Raw genomic sequence first — 19,145 nt, 5'->3', positions numbered from 1 at the left:
ATTTATTTTGCTCCTTTGCACCCCATTATTTCTATTTCTACTTTGCACTTTCTTCCACTGCAAATCTACCATTCCAGTGTTTTACTTGCTATATTGTATGTACTTCGCCACCATGGCCTTTTTTTGCCTCCCTTATCTCACCTCATTTGCTCACATTGTATATAGACTTATTTTTCTACTGTATTATTGACTGTATGTTTGTTTTACTCCATGTGTAACTCTGTGTTGTTGTATGTTTCAAACTGCTTTGCTTTATCTTGGCCAGGTTGCAATTGTAAATGAGAACTTGTTCTCAACTTGCCTACCTGGTTAAATAAAGGTGAAATACATTTTTTGTATTTAATATCAACAGACACATGACCTCGGCTAATCTTTAGTTTCAGACCGTTTTAAGTGATACCCATGGCGGGATGTGCAAACAAGGAATGTTATCCTCAAAATGTAAATGTAGGAAGTCAGTTTGTTTGGCAGGGTGATGTGTATCTTACAGTAGTGCAGTAGGTCATAATTAATTGAGGGTGATACTGTTAGTTTGTTGTCATATTTTGACACGTTGTCTTTTCTGAAGTACAGAGGCATATATATGGTGACTCCTACTCTGCCAAAAGACAATGAACCAATGGCTTAACGCTGTCACGGTTATCGTCGGTGAAGGAGGACCAAAACGCAGCAGGTATGTGTATGCTCATCTTAAATGATTATTTATTTTCAAAAAAATGAATACAAAAATAACAAAAACACAAGAACTAACGAACGCCCAACAAACAGTCTGGCAAAGCCTAAGGCTCAACACAGAACAATCACCCACAAATACCAAACACAAACACACCCTACTATATGGGACTCTCAATCAAAGGCAGATAGACAACATCTGCCTTCAACTGAGAGTCCCAACCCCAATTAATCAACCATAGACATACACTCACTAGACTCCACATAGAAATACCTAAACATAAACCAAAACCCGGAATTACTAAATCAAACACCCTTTTAACTTCTTGGGGCTATGTGGGACGCTAGCGTGCCACCCGTGGCGCATCTTATCAACAGCAGGTGCATTTCAAGAGCGGCAAATTTGAAACCAAATAAATGTCAAAATTCAAATTTCTCAAACATACAACTATCTTACACCCTTTGAAAGATAAACATCTCCTTAATCTAACCACGTTGTCCGATTTCAAAAAGGTTTTACGGCGAAAGCATAAAGTTAGGTTATGTTAGGAGAGTACATTGACAATAGCTGTGTGTAATGTATTGTCAATTCAAAGACAGGCGTCACCAAAACCATAAAATCAGCTAAAATTATGCACTAACCTTTTACAATCTCCATCAGATGACACTCCTAGGACATTATGTTAGACAATGCATGCATTTTTAGTTCTATCAAGTTCATATTTATATCCAAAAACAGCGTTTTACTATGGCGTTGATGTTCAGGAAATCGTTTCCCTCCAATAACCAGCAGTCAAGTCATCACAACAAAATAATTAATTAATATTAGAAAACATTGGTAAAATATTATATTGTCATTCAAAGAATTATAAATTTACATCTCTTGAACGCAATCGACTTGCCAGATTTAAAAATAACCTTACTGGGAAATCACACTTTGCAATAATCTGAGCACTGCGCCCAGAAAAATACGCTTTGCGATACAGACTAACCGCCATGTTGGAGAGATCTAAAATCGAAAATACTATGTAAATAATCCATTACCTTTTGATTCTCTTCATCAGATGTCATTTCCAGGAATCCCAGGTCCATAACGAATGTAGTTTTGTTCAAAAAAGCTCATCATTTATGTCCAAAAAGCTCCGTGTTGTTAGCACATGATCTAAGCCAGCCGGACTTAACTTCACTTCACAAACGGAAAAAATATATTTACGTTCGTTCAAACATGTCAAACGTTGTATCGCATAAATCATTAGTGCCTTTTTTAACCAGAACATGAATAAAATTCAAGGCGGACGATTGGGTTCTCTTTTAAAACGTATTGGAACGAGAGTACCCAACATGAACTCGCGCGCCAGGTGTCTAATGGGCCATCACCGTTCCAAGGCTCTTGTTCGGTCAGATCTCACAGTATAAGACTCAAAACACTTTGTAAAGGCTGGTGACATCTAGTGGAAGCAATAGGAAGTGCCAAAACATTCCTCAGCCCCTTTGTTTTTCAATGGCATAGGCTTAAAGTAAATTCAACACATCAGGTATCCACTTCCTGTCAGAATCTGTCTCAGGGTTTTGCCTGCCAAATGAGTTCTGTTATACTCACAGACACCATTCAAACAGTTTTAGAAACTTTAGGGTGTTTTCTATCCATATATAATAAGTATATGCATATTATAGATTAAATCGGGTACATTTTTTTATCCAGCCGTGAAAATACTGCCCCCTATACCATAACAGGTTAATGGACAACAATACTTAGGCTTCTACTTCTAGCTTATACGTACTATACACATATTACGGACACAGTATATTTTACATTAGTCATATATTTGTATTTATTTTACGTACCACCCTTCAGCTACCCTCAACCACTCCCACCAATCTCTGAAAACCATCCCATTTTATAATGGTACACTTATCATAGTTCAGTTGTATTCCAGAGAGGTTAGAGAAATTATCTAGATTGTCTATGGGATCAAAACGGTGGATTTAAAAGAAAGCATGAGTCCTCAGCGTACAATGACACCTTTGTTTTTAAGACTCAGATTTCTATCCCCTTGATATTATTGTTGGATCTGATTTTAATAGCTATCATTTTGATGGCCATAATAAATAGATATGTCGATAGTGGACAACCTTGTTTCACTCCTCTTGACAGTAATACCCTCTTCTGACAACATCCGGTGAAATTGGAAAGCGCCAAATTCAAATGACAATGTCATAATATTAAACATTCATGAACATACAAGTGTCTTATATCATTTAAAAGCTTAACTTCCTGTTAATCCAACTGCGTTGTCAGATTTCAAAAAGGCGTTATGGCAAAAGCATACCATGTGATTATCTGACGACAGCTCCCCACATCAAAAATATTTTTTCAACCAGCACAGGCTTCACAAAATCACAAATAGTGATTAAATAAATCACTTACCTTTGAAGATCTTCCTCTGTTTGCAAAACCCAAGGGTCCCAGCTACGCAATGAATGTTTGTTTTGTTCGATAAAGTCCTTCTTTATATCCAAAAAAGTCAGTTGAGTTGGCGCCATTGATTTCAGTAATCCACTCCTTCAACATGCATACAAAGCAATCCAAAAGCTACCGATAAACTTTGTCCAAACAAGTCAAACAATTTTTCTATTCAATCCTCAGGTACCTTAATATGTAAATAAACTATAATATTTCAGACGGAAAGAACGGTGTTCAATAGGAAAGGAAAATAACGAAGAGCGCGCCCTCATTCACGTGCGCACAAAAGCCTAATTTTCCTGTTGAGCTCCCTTGGAAGAAACGACTATTACTTGTTTGTTTTTCAAGAAACAAGCCTGAAACCCTGTATAAAGACTGTTGACATCTAGTGGAATCCATAGGTACTACAATATGGGAATAATTTTTATATGTAGGCCCATAGACTTGCATTGGAAAGGCCTGTTACCGCCCCCCAAAAATATATTTCTGGATGGATTTTCCTCAGGTTTTGCCTGCCATATCAATTCTGTTATACTCACAGACATTATTTTAACAGTTTAGAAACTTCAAAGTGTTTTCTATCAAATTCTACCAATTATATGCATTTCCTAGCTTCTGGGCCTGAGTAACAGGCAGTTTGCTTTGGGCACGTCAGTCAGGCAGAAATTCAGGATACTGCCCCCTAGCCCTAAGAAGTTTTAATACTTTCTCAGAAGTAGCCATTATTTACCATACTGAACAAAATATATATGCAACACGCAACAACTGAAAAGATTTTACTGAGTTACAGTTAATATAAGGAAAGATTCAAGTTAATGTTGTTATTCTTTCAACATGCATCACTGGTTTACATGACCTCTGCTACTCCTGTCTCTAGTTTCAGCCCTTTTTTAATCATGATGGGCGGCCCAGGACAGAATCGGCAAACGTGGAATGGTATCGTCAGTTTGTTTGGCAATGTCTCTTACAGTAGTAATACAGGGAGAATTATTTTTGCAGGGCGATATTGTCAGTTTGTTGTCACAGTCGCCAGAGAGGTCAGACTGCGCTGAACTGCCGGAGTGGCCAGACTGCGCTGAACTGCCGGAGTGGCCAGACTGCGCTGAACTGCCGGAGTGGCCAGACTGCCCTGAACTGCCAGAGTGGCCAGACTGGCCAGACTGCCCTGAACTGCCAGAGTGGCCAGACTGCCCTGAACTGCCAGAGTGGCCAGACTGCCCTGAACTGCCGGAGTGGCCAGACTGCCCTGAACTGCCGGAGTGGCCAGACTGCCCTGAACTGCCGGAGTGGCCAGACTGCCCTGAACTGCCGGAGTGGCCAGACTGCCCTGATCTGCCGGAGTGGCCAGACTGCCCTGATCTGCCGGAGTGGCCAGACTGCCCTGATCTGCCGGAGTGGCCAGACTGTCCTGAACTGCCGGAGTGGCCAGACTGCCCTGAACTGCCGGAGTGGCCAGACTGCCCAGACTGTCCCGAGTTGCCAGACTGCCCAGACTGTCCCGAGCTGCCAGACTGCCCAGACTGTCCCGAGCTGCCAGACTGCCCAGACAGCCTGGAACGGCCTGAGCCGGAGCCACCTCCAGAAATAGATGGGTTGGGGAGGGGGGGTGTAGCACAGTGCCGTCGTTGACGGCAGCCACCCTCCCTTCCCTCCCTTTAGTAAAGGGGAATTTTTCTTTTGGTGTTGCTTGGGGTTATTTTTTGTTAAGGTGCTTCCGGGGTAGCACCTTTAAGGGGGGGGTACTGTCACGTCCTGGCCAGTATAAGGTTAATTGTTTTGTAGTTTGGTCAGGACGTGGCAGAGGGTATTTGTTTTATGTGGTTCAGGGTGGTGTGTTTTGTTAACCTGTTGGGGCTAGGGGGCAGTATTTTCACGGCTGGATAAAAAAATGTACCCGATTTAATCTGGTTACTAATCCTACCCAGTAACTAGAATATGCATATACTTATTATATATGAATAGAAAAGACCCTAAAGTTTCTAAAACTGTTTGAATGGTGTCTGTGAGTATAACAGAACTCATTTGGCAGGCAAAACCCTGAGACAGATTCTGACAGGAAGTGGATACCTGATGTGTTGAATTGACTTTAAGCCTATGCCATTGAAAAACAAAGGGGCTGATGAATGTTTTGGCACTTCCTATTGCTTCCACAAGATGTCACCAGCCTTTACAAAGTGTTTTGAGTCTTCTACTCTGAGATCTGACCGAACAAGAGCCATAGAACGGTGATGGCCGATTAGACACCTGGCGTGCTAGTTCATGTTGGGTACTCTCGTTCCAATACGTTTTAAAAGAGAACCCAATCGTCCGCCTTGAATTTTATTCATGTTCTGGTTAAAAAAGGCACTAATGATTTATGCGATACAACGTTTGACATGTTTGAACGAACGTAAATATATTTTTTCCGTTCGTGAAGTGAAGTCCGGCTGGCTTAGATCATGTGCTAACAACACAGAGCTTTTTGGACATAAATGATGAGCTTTTTTGAACAAAACTACATTCGTTATGGACCTGGGATTCCTGGAAATGACATCTGATGAAGGGAATCAAAAGGTAATGGATTATTTACATAGTATTTTCGATTTTAGATCTCTCCAACATGGCGGTTAGTCTGTATCGCAAAGCGTATTTTTCTGGGCGCAGTGCTCAGATTATTGCAAAGTGTGATTTCCCAGTAAGGTTATTTTTAAATCTGGCAAGTCGATTGCGTTCAAGAGATGTAAATCTATAATTCTTTGAATGACAATATAATATTTTACCAATGTTTTCTAATATTAATTAATTATTTTGATGTGATGACTTGACTGCCGGTTATTGGAGGGAAACGATTTCCTGAACATCAACGCCATAGTAAAACGCTGTTTTTGGATATAAATATGAACTTGATAGAACTAAAAATGCATGCATTGTCTAACATAATGTCCTAGGAGTGTCATTTGATGGAGATTGTAAAAGGTTAGTGCATAATTTTAGCTGATTTTATGGTTTTGGTGACGCCTGTCTTTGAATTGACAATGCATTACACACAGCTATTGTCAATGTACTCTCCTAACATAACCTAACTTTATGCTTTCGCCGTAAAACCTTTTTGAAATCGGACGACGTGGTTAGATTAAGGAGATGTTTATCTTTCAAAGGGTGTAAGATAGTTGTATGTTTGAGAAATTTGAATTTTGACATTTATTTGGTTTCAAATTTGCCGCTCTTGAAATGCACCTGCTGTTGATAGGGTGCGCCACGGGTGGCACGCTAGCGTCCCAAATTGCCCCAAGAAGCTAACTGTAACTCAGTAAAATCTTTTCAGTTGTTGCGTGTTGCATATATATTTTGTTCAGTATGGTAAATAATGGCTACTTCTGAGAAAGTATTAAAACTTCTTAGGGCTAGGGGGCAGTATCCTGAATTTCTGCCTGACTGACGTGCCCAAAGCAAACTGCCTGTTACTCAGGCCCAGAAGCTAGGAAATGCATATAATTGGTAGAATTTGATAGAAAACACTTTGAAGTTTCTAAACTGTTAAAATAATGTCTGTGAGTATAACAGAATTGATATGGCATTCAAAAACCCGAGGAAAATCCATCCAGAAATATATTTTTGGGGGGCGGTAACAGGCCTTTCCAATGCAAGTCTATGGGCCTACATATAAAAATTATTCCCATATTGTAGCACCTATGGATTCCACTAGATGTCAACAGTCTTTATACAGGGTTTCAGGCTTGTTTCTTGAAAAACAAACAAGTAATAGTCGTTTCTTCCAAGGGAGCTCAACAGGAAAATTAGGCTTTTGTGCGCACGTGAATGAGGGCGCGCTCTTCGTTATTTTCCTTTCCTATTGAACACCGTTCTTTCCGTCTGAAATATTATAGTTTATTTACATATTAGGGTACCTGAGGATTGAATAGACAAATTGTTTGACTTGTTTGGACGAAGTTTACCGGTTGCTTTTGGATTGCTTTGTATGCATGTTGAAGGAGTGGATTACTGAAATCAATGGCGCCAACTCAACTGACTTTTTTGCATATAAAGAAGGACTTTATCGAACAAAACAAACATTCATTGCGTAGCTGGGACCCTTGGGATTGCAAACAGAGGAAGATCTTCAAAGGTAAGTGATTTATTTAATCACTATTTGTGATTTTGTGAAGCCTGTGCTGGTTGAAAAAACATTTTTGATGTGGGGAGCTGTCGTCAGATAATCACATGGTATGCTTTTGCCATAAAGCCTTTTTGAAATCTGACAACGCAGTTGGATTAACAGGAAGTTAAGCTTTTAAATGATATAAGACACTTGTATGTTCATGAATGTTTAATATTATGACTTTGTCATTTGAATTTGGCGCTTTCCAATTTCACCGGATGTTGTCGGAAGAGGGTATTACTGTCAAGAGGAGTGAAACAAGGTTGTCCACTATCGACATATCTATTTATTATGGCCATCAAAATGATAGCTATTAAAATCAGATCCAACAATAATATCAAGGGGATAGAAATCTGAGTCTTAAAAACAAAGGTGTCATTGTACGCTGAGGACTCATGCTTTCTTTTAAATCCACCGTTTTGATCCCATAGACAATCTAGATAATTTCTCTAACCTCTCTGGAATACAACTGAACTATGATAAGTGTACCATTATAAAATGGGATGGTTTTCAGAGATTGGTGGGAGTGGTTGAGGGTAGCTGAAGGGTGGTACGTAAAATAAATACAAATATATGACTAATATAAAATATACTGTGTCCGTAATATGTGTATAGTACGTATAAGCTAGAAGTAGAAGCCTAAGTATTGTTGTCCATTAATTTACTCAAATTAGGGAGGGGTGGTAGGGTTATGGGAAAATAATAAACTAAAATGTTTGTAAAAAATGTATGAGGGATTGGAAATAAAGCAGACATTACATTGAAAAAACCCACATTCTATCTGCAATATTAAAGCTGATCTACCCCTAAAAATAACAAATAGATGGTCATGAAGGAAAGGAGAAAAGTAAAGGAGGAGAGGAGACTATTAAAGGAGTTTTCTGAAGAATGGCTCCATAGCTCAGTGGTTAGAGCACTGGTCTTGTAAACCAGGGGTCGTGAGTTCGATTCTCACTGGGGCCTTGATTTTGACTCTACCCTCTGTGACATTCATCTGAAACTTTACACAGTGCTGCACAGGGTGGGAGTTACCATTTCTCTCGCTCTATACAGCAGAAAGTTCAAAATGTGACAACAAACTGACAATATCGCCCTGCAAAAATATCCCTGTATTACTACTGTAAGAGACATTGCCAAACAAACTGACGATACCATTCCACGTTTGCCGATTCTGTCCTGGGCCGCCCATCATGATTAAAAAAGGGCTGAAACTAGAGACAGGAGTAGCAGAGGTCATGTAAACCAGTGATGCATGTTGAAAGAATAACAACATTAACTTGAATTTTTCCTTATATTAACTGTAACTCAGTAAAATCTTTTCAGTTGTTGCGTGTTGCATATATATTTTGTTCAGTATGGTAAATAATGGCTACTTCTGAGAAAGTATTAAAACTTCTTAGGGCTAGGGGGCAGTATCCTGAATTTCTGCCTGACTGATGTGCCCAAAGCAAACTGCCTGTTACTCAGGCCCAGAAGCTAGGAAATGCATATAATTGGTAGAATTTGATAGAAAACACTTTGAAGTTTCTAAACTGTTAAAATAATGTCTGTGAGTATAACAGAATTGATATGGCATTCAAAAACCCGAGGAAAATCCATCCAGAAATATATTTTTTGGGGGCGGTAACAGGCCTTTCCAATGCAAGTCTATGGGCCTACATATAAAAATTATTCCCATATTGTAGTACCTATGGATTCCACTAGATGTCAACAGTCTTTATACAGGGTTTCAGGCTTGTTTCTTGAAAAACAAACAAGTAATATTTGTTTCTTCCAAGGGAGCTCAACAGGAAAATTAGGCTTTTGTGCGCACGTGAATGAGGGCGCGCTCTTCGTTATTTTCCTTTCCTATTGAACACCGTTCTTTCCGTCTGAAATATTATAGTTTATTTACATATTAGGGTACCTGAGGATTGAATAGACAAATTGTTTGACTTGTTTGGACGAAGTTTACCGGTTGCTTTTGGATTGCTTTGTATGCATGTTGAAGGAGTGGATTACTGAAATCAATGGCGCCAACTCAACTGACTTTTTTGCATATAAAGAAGGACTTTATCGAACAAAACAAACATTCATTGCGTAGCTGGGACCCTTGGGATTGCAAACAGAGGAAGATCTTCAAAGGTAAGTGATTTATTTAATCACTATTTGTGATTTTGTGAAGCCTGTGCTGGTTGAAAAAACATTTTTGATGTGGGGAGCTGTCGTCAGATAATCACATGGTATGCTTTTGCCATAAAGCCTTTTTGAAATCTGACAACGCAGTTGGATTAACAGGAAGTTAAGCTTTTAAATGATATAAGACACTTGTATATTCATGAATGTTTAATATTATGACTTTTTCATTTGAATTTGGCGCTTTCCAATTTCACCGGATGTTGTCGGAAGAGGGTATTACTGTCAAGAGGAGTGAAACAAGGTTGTCCACTATCGACATATCTATTTATTATGGCCATCAAAATGATAGCTATTAAAATCAGATCCAACAATAATATCAAGGGGATAGAAATCTGAGTCTTAAAAACAAAGGTGTCATTGTACGCTGAGGACTCATGCTTTCTTTTAAATCCACCGTTTTGATCCCATAGACAATCTAGATAATTTCTCTAACCTCTCTGGAATACAACTGAACTATGATAAGTGTACCATTATAAAATGGGATGGTTTTCAGAGATTGGTGGGAGTGGTTGAGGGTAGTTGAAGGGTGGTACGTAAAATAAATACAAATATATGACTAATATAAAATATACTGTGTCCGTAATATGTGTATAGTACGTATAAGCTAGAAGTAGAAGCCTAAGTATTGTTGTCCATTAATTTACTCAAATTAGGGAGGGGTGGTAGGGTTATGGGAAAATAATAAACTAAAATGTTTGTAAAAAATGTATGAGGGATTGGAAATAAAGCAGACATTACATTGAAAAAACCCACATTCTATCTGCAATATTAAAGCTGATCTACCCCTAAAAATAACAAATAGATGGTCATGAAGGAAAGGAGAAAAGTAAAGGAGGAGAGGAGACTATTAAAGGATTTTTCTGAAGAATGGCTCCATAGCTCAGTGGTTAGAGCACTGGTCTTGTAAACCAGGGGTCGTGAGTTCGATTCTCACTGGGGCCTTGATTTTGACTCTACCCTCTGTGACATTCATCTGAAACTTTACACAGTGCTGCACAGGGTGGGAGTTACCATTTCTCTCGCTCTATACAGCAGAAAGTTCAAAATGTGACAACAAACTGACAATATCGCCCTGCAAAAATATCCCTGTATTACTACTGTAAGAGACATTGCCAAACAAACTGACGATACCATTCCACGTTTGCCGATTCTGTCCTGGGCCGCCCATCATGATTAAAAAAGGGCTGAAACTAGAGACAGGAGTAGCAGAGGTCATGTAAACCAGTGATGCATGTTGAAAGAATAACAACATTAACTTGAATTTTTCCTTATATTAACTGTAACTCAGTAAAATCTTTTCAGTTGTTGCGTGTTGCATATATATTTTGTTCAGTATGGTAAATAATGGCTACTTCTGAGAAAGTATTAAAACTTCTTAGGGCTAGGGGGCAGTATCCTGAATTTCTGCCTGACTGACGTGCCCAAAGCAAACTGCCTGTTACTCAGGCCCAGAAGCTAGGAAATGCATATAATTGGTAGAATTTGATAGAAAACACTTTGAAGTTTCTAAACTGTTAAAATAATGTCTGTGAGTATAACAGAATTGATATGGCATTCAAAAACCCGAGGAAAATCCATCCAGAAATATATTTTTTGGGGGCGGTAACAGGCCTTTCCAATGCAAGTCTATGGGCCTACATATAAAAATTATTCCCATATTGTAGTACCTATGGATTCCACTAGATGTCAACAGTCTTTATACAGGGTTTCAGGCTTGTTTCTTGAAAAACAAACAAGTAATAGTTGTTTCTTCCAAGGGAGCTCAACAGGAAAATTAGGCTTTTGTGCGCACGTGAATGAGGGCGCGCTCTTCGTTATTTTCCTTTCCTATTGAACACCGTTCTTTCCGTCTGAAATATTATAGTTTATTTACATATTAGGGTACCTGAGGATTGAATAGACAAATTGTTTGACTTGTTTGGACGAAGTTTACCGGTTGCTTTTGGATTGCTTTGTATGCATGTTGAAGGAGTGGATTACTGAAATCAATGGCGCCAACTCAACTGACTTTTTTGCATATAAAGAAGGACTTTATCGAACAAAACAAACATTCATTGCGTAGCTGGGACCCTTGGGATTGCAAACAGAGGAAGATCTTCAAAGGTAAGTGATTTATTTAATCACTATTTGTGATTTTGTGAAGCCTGTGCTGGTTGAAAAAACATTTTTGATGTGGGGAGCTGTCGTCAGATAATCACATGGTATGCTTTTGCCATAAAGCCTTTTTGAAATCTGACAACGCAGTTGGATTAACAGGAAGTTAAGCTTTTAAATGATATAAGACACTTGTATAGTTCATGAATGTTTAATATTATGACTTTGTCATTTGAATTTGGCGCTTTCCAATTTCACCGGATGTGTCGGAAGAGGGTATTACTGTCAAGAGGAGTGAAACAAGGTTGTCCACTATCGACATATCTATTTATTATGGCCATCAAAATGATAGCTATTAAAATCAGATCCAACAATAATATCAAGGGGATAGAAATCTGAGTCTTAAAAACAAAGGTGTCATTGTACGCTGAGGACTCATGCTTTCTTTTAAATCCACCGTTTTGATCCCATAGACAATCTAGATAATTTCTCTAACCTCTCTGGAATACAACTGAACTATGATAAGTGTACCATTATAAAATGGGATGGTTTTCAGAGATTGGTGGGAGTGGTTGAGGGTAGCTGAAGGGTGGTACGTAAAATAAATACAAATATATGACTAATGTAAAATATACTGTGTCCGTAATATGTGTATAGTACGTATAAGCTAGAAGTAGAAGCCTAAGTATTGTTGTCCATTAATTTACTCAAATTAGGGAGGGGTGGTAGGGTTATGGGAAAATAATAAACTAAAATGTTTGTAAAAAATGTATGAGGGATTGGAAATAAAGCAGACATTACATTGAAAAAACACACATTCTATCTGCAATATTAAAGCTGATCTACCCCTAAAAATAACAAATAGATGGTCATGAAGGAAAGGAGAAAAGTAAAGGAGGAGAGGAGACTATTAAAGGAGTTTTCTGAAGAATGGCTCCATAGCTCAGTGGTTAGAGCACTGGTCTTGTAAACCAGGGGTCGTGAGTTCGATTCTCACTGGGGCCTTGATTTTGACTCTACCCTCTGTGACATTCATCTGAAACTTTACACAGTGCTGCACAGGGTGGGAGTTACCATTTCTCTCGCTCTATACAGCAGAAAGTTCAAAATGTGACAACAAACTGACAATATCGCCCTGCAAAAATATCCCTGTATTACTACTGTAAGAGACATTGCCAAACAAACTGACGATACCATTCCACGTTTGCCGATTCTGTCCTGGGCCGCCCATCATGATTAAAAAAGGGCTGAAACTAGAGACAGGAGTAGCAGAGGTCATGTAAACCAGTGATGCATGTTGAAAGAATAACAACATTAACTTGAATTTTTCCTTATATTAACTGTAACTCAGTAAAATCTTTTCAGTTGTTGCGTGTTGCATATATATTTTGTTCAGTATGGTAAATAATGGCTACTTCTGAGAAAGTATTAAAACTTCTTAGGGCTAGGGGGCAGTATCCTGAATTTCTGCCTGACTGACGTGCCCAAAGCAAACTGCCTGTTACTCAGGCCCAGAAGCTAGGAAATGCATATAATTGGTAGAATTTGATAGAAAACACTTTGAAGTTTCTAAACTGTTAAAATAATGTCTGTGAGTATAACAGAATTGATATGGCATTCAAAAACCCGAGGAAAATCCATCCAGAAATATATTTTTGGGGGGCGGTAACAGGCCTTTCCAATGCAAGTCTATGGGCCTACATATAAAAATTATTCCCATATTGTAGCACCTATGGATTCCACTAGATGTCAACAGTCTTTATACAGGGTTTCAGGCTTGTTTCTTGAAAAACAAACAAGTAATAGTCGTTTCTTCCAAGGGAGCTCAACAGGAAAATTAGGCTTTTGTGCGCACGTGAATGAGGGCGCGCTCTTCGTTATTTTCCTTTCCTATTGAACACCGTTCTTTCCGTCTGAAATATTATAGTTTATTTACATATTAGGGTACCTGAGGATTGAATAGAAAAATTGTTTGACTTGTTTGGACGAAGTTTACCGGTTGCTTTTGGATTGCTTTGTATGCATGTTGAAGGAGTGGATTACTGAAATCAATGGCGCCAACTCAACTGACTTTTTTGCATATAAAGAAGGACTTTATCGAACAAAACAAACATTCATTGCGTAGCTGGGACCCTTGGGATTGCAAACAGAGGAAGATCTTCAAAGGTAAGTGATTTATTTAATCACTATTTGTGATTTTGTGAAGCCTGTGCTGGTTGAAAAAACATTTTTGATGTGGGGAGCTGTCGTCAGATAATCACATGGTATGCTTTTGCCATAAAGCCTTTTTGAAATCTGACAACGCAGTTGGATTAACAGGAAGTTAAGCTTTTAAATGATATAAGACACTTGTATGTTCATGAATGTTTAATATTATGACTTTGTCATTTGAATTTGGCGCTTTCCAATTTCACCGGATGTTGTCGGAAGAGGGTATTACTGTCAAGAGGAGTGAAACAAGGTTGTCCACTATCGACATATCTATTTATTATGGCCATCAAAATGATAGCTATTAAAATCAGATCCAACAATAATATCAAGGGGATAGAAATCTGAGTCTTAAAAACAAAGGTGTCATTGTACGCTGAGGACTCATGCTTTCTTTTAAATCCACCGTTTTGATCCCATAGACAATCTAGATAATTTCTCTAACCTCTCTGGAATACAACTGAACTATGATAAGTGTACCATTATAAAATGGGATGGTTTTCAGAGATTGGTGGGAGTGGTTGAGGGTAGCTGAAGGGTGGTACGTAAAATAAATACAAATATATGACTAATGTAAAATATACTGTGTCCGTAATATGTGTATAGTACGTATAAGCTAGAAGTAGAAGCCTAAGTATTGTTGTCCATTAATTTACTCAAATTAGGGAGGGGTGGTAGGGTTATGGGAAAATAATAAACTAAAATGTTTGTAAAAAATGTATGAGGGATTGGAAATAAAGCAGACATTACATTGAAAAAACACACATTCTATCTGCAATATTAAAGCTGATCTACCCCTAAAAATAACAAATAGATGGTCATGAAGGAAAGGAGAAAAGTAAAGGAGGAGAGGAGACTATTAAAGGAGTTTTCTGAAGAATGGCTCCATAGCTCAGTGGTTAGAGCACTGGTCTTGTAAACCAGGGGTCGTGAGTTCGATTCTCACTGGGGCCTTGATTTTGACTCTACCCTCTGTGACATTCATCTGAAACTTTACACAGTGCTGCACAGGGTGGGAGTTACCATTTCTCTCGCTCTATACAGCAGAAAGTTCAAAATGTGACAACAAACTGACAATATCGCCCTGCAAAAATATCCCTGTATTACTACTGTAAGAGACATTGCCAAACAAACTGACGATACCATTCCACGTTTGCCGATTCTGTCCTGGGCCGCCCATCATGATTAAAAAAGGGCTGAAACTAGAGACAGGAGTAGCAGAGGTCATGTAAACCAGTGATGCATGTTGAAAGAATAACAACATTAACTTGAATTTTTCCTTATATTAACTGTAACTCAGTAAAATCTTTTCAGTTGTTGCGTGTTGCATATATATTTTGTTCAGTATGGTAAATAATGGCTACTTCTGAGAAAGTATTAAAACTTCTTAGGGCTAGGGGGCAGTATCCTGAATTTCTGCCTGACTGACGTGCCCAAAGCAAACTGCCTGTTACTCAGGCCCAGAAGCTAGGAAATGCATATAATTGGTAGAATTTGATAGAAAACACTTTGAAGTTTCTAAACTGTTAAAATAATGTCTGTGAGTATAACAGAATTGATATGGCATTCAAAAACCCGAGGAAAATCCATCCAGAAATATATTTTTGGGGGGCGGTAACAGGCCTTTCCAATGCAAGTCTATGGGCCTACATATAAAAATTATTCCCATATTGTAGCACCTATGGATTCCACTAGATGTCAACAGTCTTTATACAGGGTTTCAGGCTTGTTTCTTGAAAAACAAACAAGTAATAGTCGTTTCTTCCAAGGGAGCTCAACAGGAAAATTAGGCTTTTGTGCGCACGTGAATGAGGGCGCGCTCTTCGTTATTTTCCTTTCCTATTGAACACCGTTCTTTCCGTCTGAAATATTATAGTTTATTTACATATTAGGGTACCTGAGGATTGAATAGAAAAATTGTTTGACTTGTTTGGACGAAGTTTACCGGTTGCTTTTGGATTGCTTTGTATGCATGTTGAAGGAGTGGATTACTGAAATCAATGGCGCCAACTCAACTGACTTTTTTGCATATAAAGAAGGACTTTATCGAACAAAACAAACATTCATTGCGTAGCTGGGACCCTTGGGATTGCAAACAGAGGAAGATCTTCAAAGGTAAGTGATTTATTTAATCACTATTTGTGATTTTGTGAAGCCTGTGCTGGTTGAAAAAACATTTTTGATGTGGGGAGCTGTCGTCAGATAATCACATGGTATGCTTTTGCCATAAAGCCTTTTTGAAATCTGACAACGCAGTTGGATTAACAGGAAGTTAAGCTTTTAAATGATATAAGACACTTGTATGTTCATGAATGTTTAATATTATGACTTTGTCATTTGAATTTGGCGCTTTCCAATTTCACCGGATGTTGTCGGAAGAGGGTATTACTGTCAAGAGGAGTGAAACAAGGTTGTCCACTATCGACATATCTATTTATTATGGCCATCAAAATGATAGCTATTAAAATCAGATCCAACAATAATATCAAGGGGATAGAAATCTGAGTCTTAAAAACAAAGGTGTCATTGTACGCTGAGGACTCATGCTTTCTTTTAAATCCACCGTTTTGATCCCATAGACAATCTAGATAATTTCTCTAACCTCTCTGGAATACAACTGAACTATGATAAGTGTACCATTATAAAATGGGATGGTTTTCAGAGATTGGTGGGAGTGGTTGAGGGTAGCTGAAGGGTGGTACGTAAAATAAATACAAATATATGACTAATGTAAAATATACTGTGTCCGTAATATGTGTATAGTACGTATAAGCTAGAAGTAGAAGCCTAAGTATTGTTGTCCATTAATTTACTCAAATTAGGGAGGGGTGGTAGGGTTATGGGAAAATAATAAACTAAAATGTTTGTAAAAAATGTATGAGGGATTGGAAATAAAGCAGACATTACATTGAAAAAACACACATTCTATCTGCAATATTAAAGCTGATCTACCCCTAAAAATAACAAATAGATGGTCATGAAGGAAAGGAGAAAAGTAAAGGAGGAGAGGAGACTATTAAAGGAGTTTTCTGAAGAATGGCTCCATAGCTCAGTGGTTAGAGCACTGGTCTTGTAAACCAGGGGTCGTGAGTTCGATTCTCACTGGGGCCTTGATTTTGACTCTACCCTCTGTGACATTCATCTGAGACTTTACACAGTGCTGCACAGGGTGGGAGTTACCATTTCTCTCGCTCTATACAGCAGAAAGTTCAAAATGTGACAACAAACTGACAATATCGCCCTGCAAAAATATCCCTGTATTACTACTGTCAGAGACATTGCCAAACAAACTGACGATACCATTCCACGTTTGCCGATTCTGTCCTGGGCCGCCCATCATGATTAAAAAAGGGCTGAAACTAGAGACAGGAGTAGCAGAGGTCATGTAAACCAGTGATGCATGTTGAAAGAATAACAACATTAACTTGAATTTTTCCTTATATTAACTGTAACTCAGTAAAATCTTTTCAGTTGTTGCGTGTTGCATATATATTTTGTTCAGTATGGTAAATAATGGCTACTTCTGAGAAAGTATTAAAACTTCTTAGGGCTAGGGGGCAGTATCCTGAATTTCTGCCTGACTGACGTGCCCAAAGCAAACTGCCTGTTACTCAGGCCCAGAAGCTAGGAAATGCATATAATTGGTAGAATTTGATAGAAAACACTTTGAAGTTTCTAAACTGTTAAAATAATGTCTGTGAGTATAACAGAATTGATATGGCATTCAAAAACCCGAGGAAAATCCATCCAGAAATATATTTTTGGGGGGCGGTAACAGGCCTTTCCAATGCAAGTCTATGGGCCTACATATAAAAATTATTCCCATATTGTAGTACCTATGGATTCCACTAGATGTCAACAGTCTTTATACAGGGTTTCAGGCTTGTTTCTTGAAAAACAAACAAGTAATAGTCGTTTCTTCCAAGGGAGCTCAACAGGAAAATTAGGCTTTTGTGCGCACGTGAATGAGGGCGCGCTCTTCGTTATTTTCCTTTCCTATTGAACACCGTTCTTTCCGTCTGAAATATTATAGTTTATTTACATATTAGGGTACCTGAGGATTGAATAGAAAAATTGTTTGACTTGTTTGGACGAAGTTTACCGGTTGCTTTTGGATTGCTTTGTATGCATGTTGAAGGAGTGGATTACTGAAATCAATGGCGCCAACTCAACTGACTTTTTTGCATATAAAGAAGGACTTTATCGAACAAAACAAACATTCATTGCGTAGCTGGGACCCTTGGGATTGCAAACAGAGGAAGATCTTCAAAGGTAAGTGATTTATTTAATCACTATTTGTGATTTTGTGAAGCCTGTGCTGGTTGAAAAAACATTTTTGATGTGGGGAGCTGTCGTCAGATAATCACATGGTATGCTTTTGCCATAAAGCCTTTTTGAAATCTGACAACGCAGTTGGATTAACAGGAAGTTAAGCTTTTAAATGATATAAGACACTTGTATGTTCATGAATGTTTAATATTATGACTTTGTCATTTGAATTTGGCGCTTTCCAATTTCACCGGATGTTGTCGGAAGAGGGTATTACTGTCAAGAGGAGTGAAACAAGGTTGTCCACTATCGACATATCTATTTATTATGGCCATCAAAATGATAGCTATTAAAATCAGATCCAACAATAATATCAAGGGGATAGAAATCTGAGTCTTAAAAACAAAGGTGTCATTGTACGCTGAGGACTCATGCTTTCTTTTAAATCCACCGTTTTGATCCCATAGACAATCTAGATAATTTCTCTAACCTCTCTGGAATACAACTGAACTATGATAAGTGTACCATTATAAAATGGGATGGTTTTCAGAGATTGGTGGGAGTGGTTGAGGGTAGCTGAAGGGTGGTACGTAAAATAAATACAAATATATGACTAATGTAAAATATACTGTGTCCGTAATATGTGTATAGTACGTATAAGCTAGAAGTAGAAGCCTAAGTATTGTTGTCCATTAATTTACTCAAATTAGGGAGGGGTGGTAGGGTTATGGGAAAATAATAAAATAAAATGTTTGTAAAAAATGTATGAGGGATTGGAAATAAAGCAGACATTACATTGAAAAAACCCACATTCTATCTGCAATATTAAAGCTGATCTACCCCTAAAAATAACAAATAGATGGTCATGAAGGAAAGGAGAAAAGTAAAGGAGGAGAGGAGACTATTAAAGGAGTTTTCTGAAGAATGGCTCCATAGCTCAGTGGTTAGAGCACTGGTCTTGTAAACCAGGGGTCGTGAGTTCGATTCTCACTGGGGCCTTGATTTTGACTCTACCCTCTGTGACATTCATCTGAAACTTTACACAGTGCTGCACAGGGTGGGAGTTACCATTTCTCTCGCTCTATACAGCAGAAAGTTCAAAATGTGACAACAAACTGACAA

General features: G+C 38.3%; 6 non-coding genes across 6 annotated transcripts; all 6 read left to right on the top strand.

The window, feature by feature from the left end:
• Positions 1-8,164: 8,164 nt before the first annotated feature.
• On the top strand, positions 8,165-8,237 carry trnat-ugu (transfer RNA threonine (anticodon UGU)). Its single transcript has one exon. It is a non-coding gene; the product is annotated as a tRNA-Thr (tRNA).
• Positions 8,238-10,321: 2,084 nt separating this feature from the next.
• On the top strand, positions 10,322-10,394 carry trnat-ugu (transfer RNA threonine (anticodon UGU)). The gene has a single exon. It is a non-coding gene; the product is annotated as a tRNA-Thr (tRNA).
• A 2,084-nt stretch (positions 10,395-12,478) lies between these two features.
• Positions 12,479-12,551, top strand: trnat-ugu (transfer RNA threonine (anticodon UGU)). Its single transcript has one exon. It is a non-coding gene; the product is annotated as a tRNA-Thr (tRNA).
• A 2,084-nt stretch (positions 12,552-14,635) lies between these two features.
• On the top strand, positions 14,636-14,708 carry trnat-ugu (transfer RNA threonine (anticodon UGU)). The gene has a single exon. It is a non-coding gene; the product is annotated as a tRNA-Thr (tRNA).
• A 2,084-nt stretch (positions 14,709-16,792) lies between these two features.
• trnat-ugu (transfer RNA threonine (anticodon UGU)) lies at positions 16,793-16,865 on the top strand. Its single transcript has one exon. It is a non-coding gene; the product is annotated as a tRNA-Thr (tRNA).
• Positions 16,866-18,949: 2,084 nt separating this feature from the next.
• Positions 18,950-19,022, top strand: trnat-ugu (transfer RNA threonine (anticodon UGU)). The gene has a single exon. It is a non-coding gene; the product is annotated as a tRNA-Thr (tRNA).
• The last annotated feature ends 123 nt before the right edge of the window (positions 19,023-19,145 follow it).

The sequence above is a fragment of the Salmo trutta genome, unplaced genomic scaffold, assembly GCF_901001165.1.
Source record: "Salmo trutta unplaced genomic scaffold, fSalTru1.1, whole genome shotgun sequence".
Lineage (NCBI taxonomy): Eukaryota > Metazoa > Chordata > Actinopteri > Salmoniformes > Salmonidae > Salmo > Salmo trutta.
Note: the sequence above shows the minus strand (reverse complement) of the source record. Positions and strands in the feature narration are given on the sequence as shown.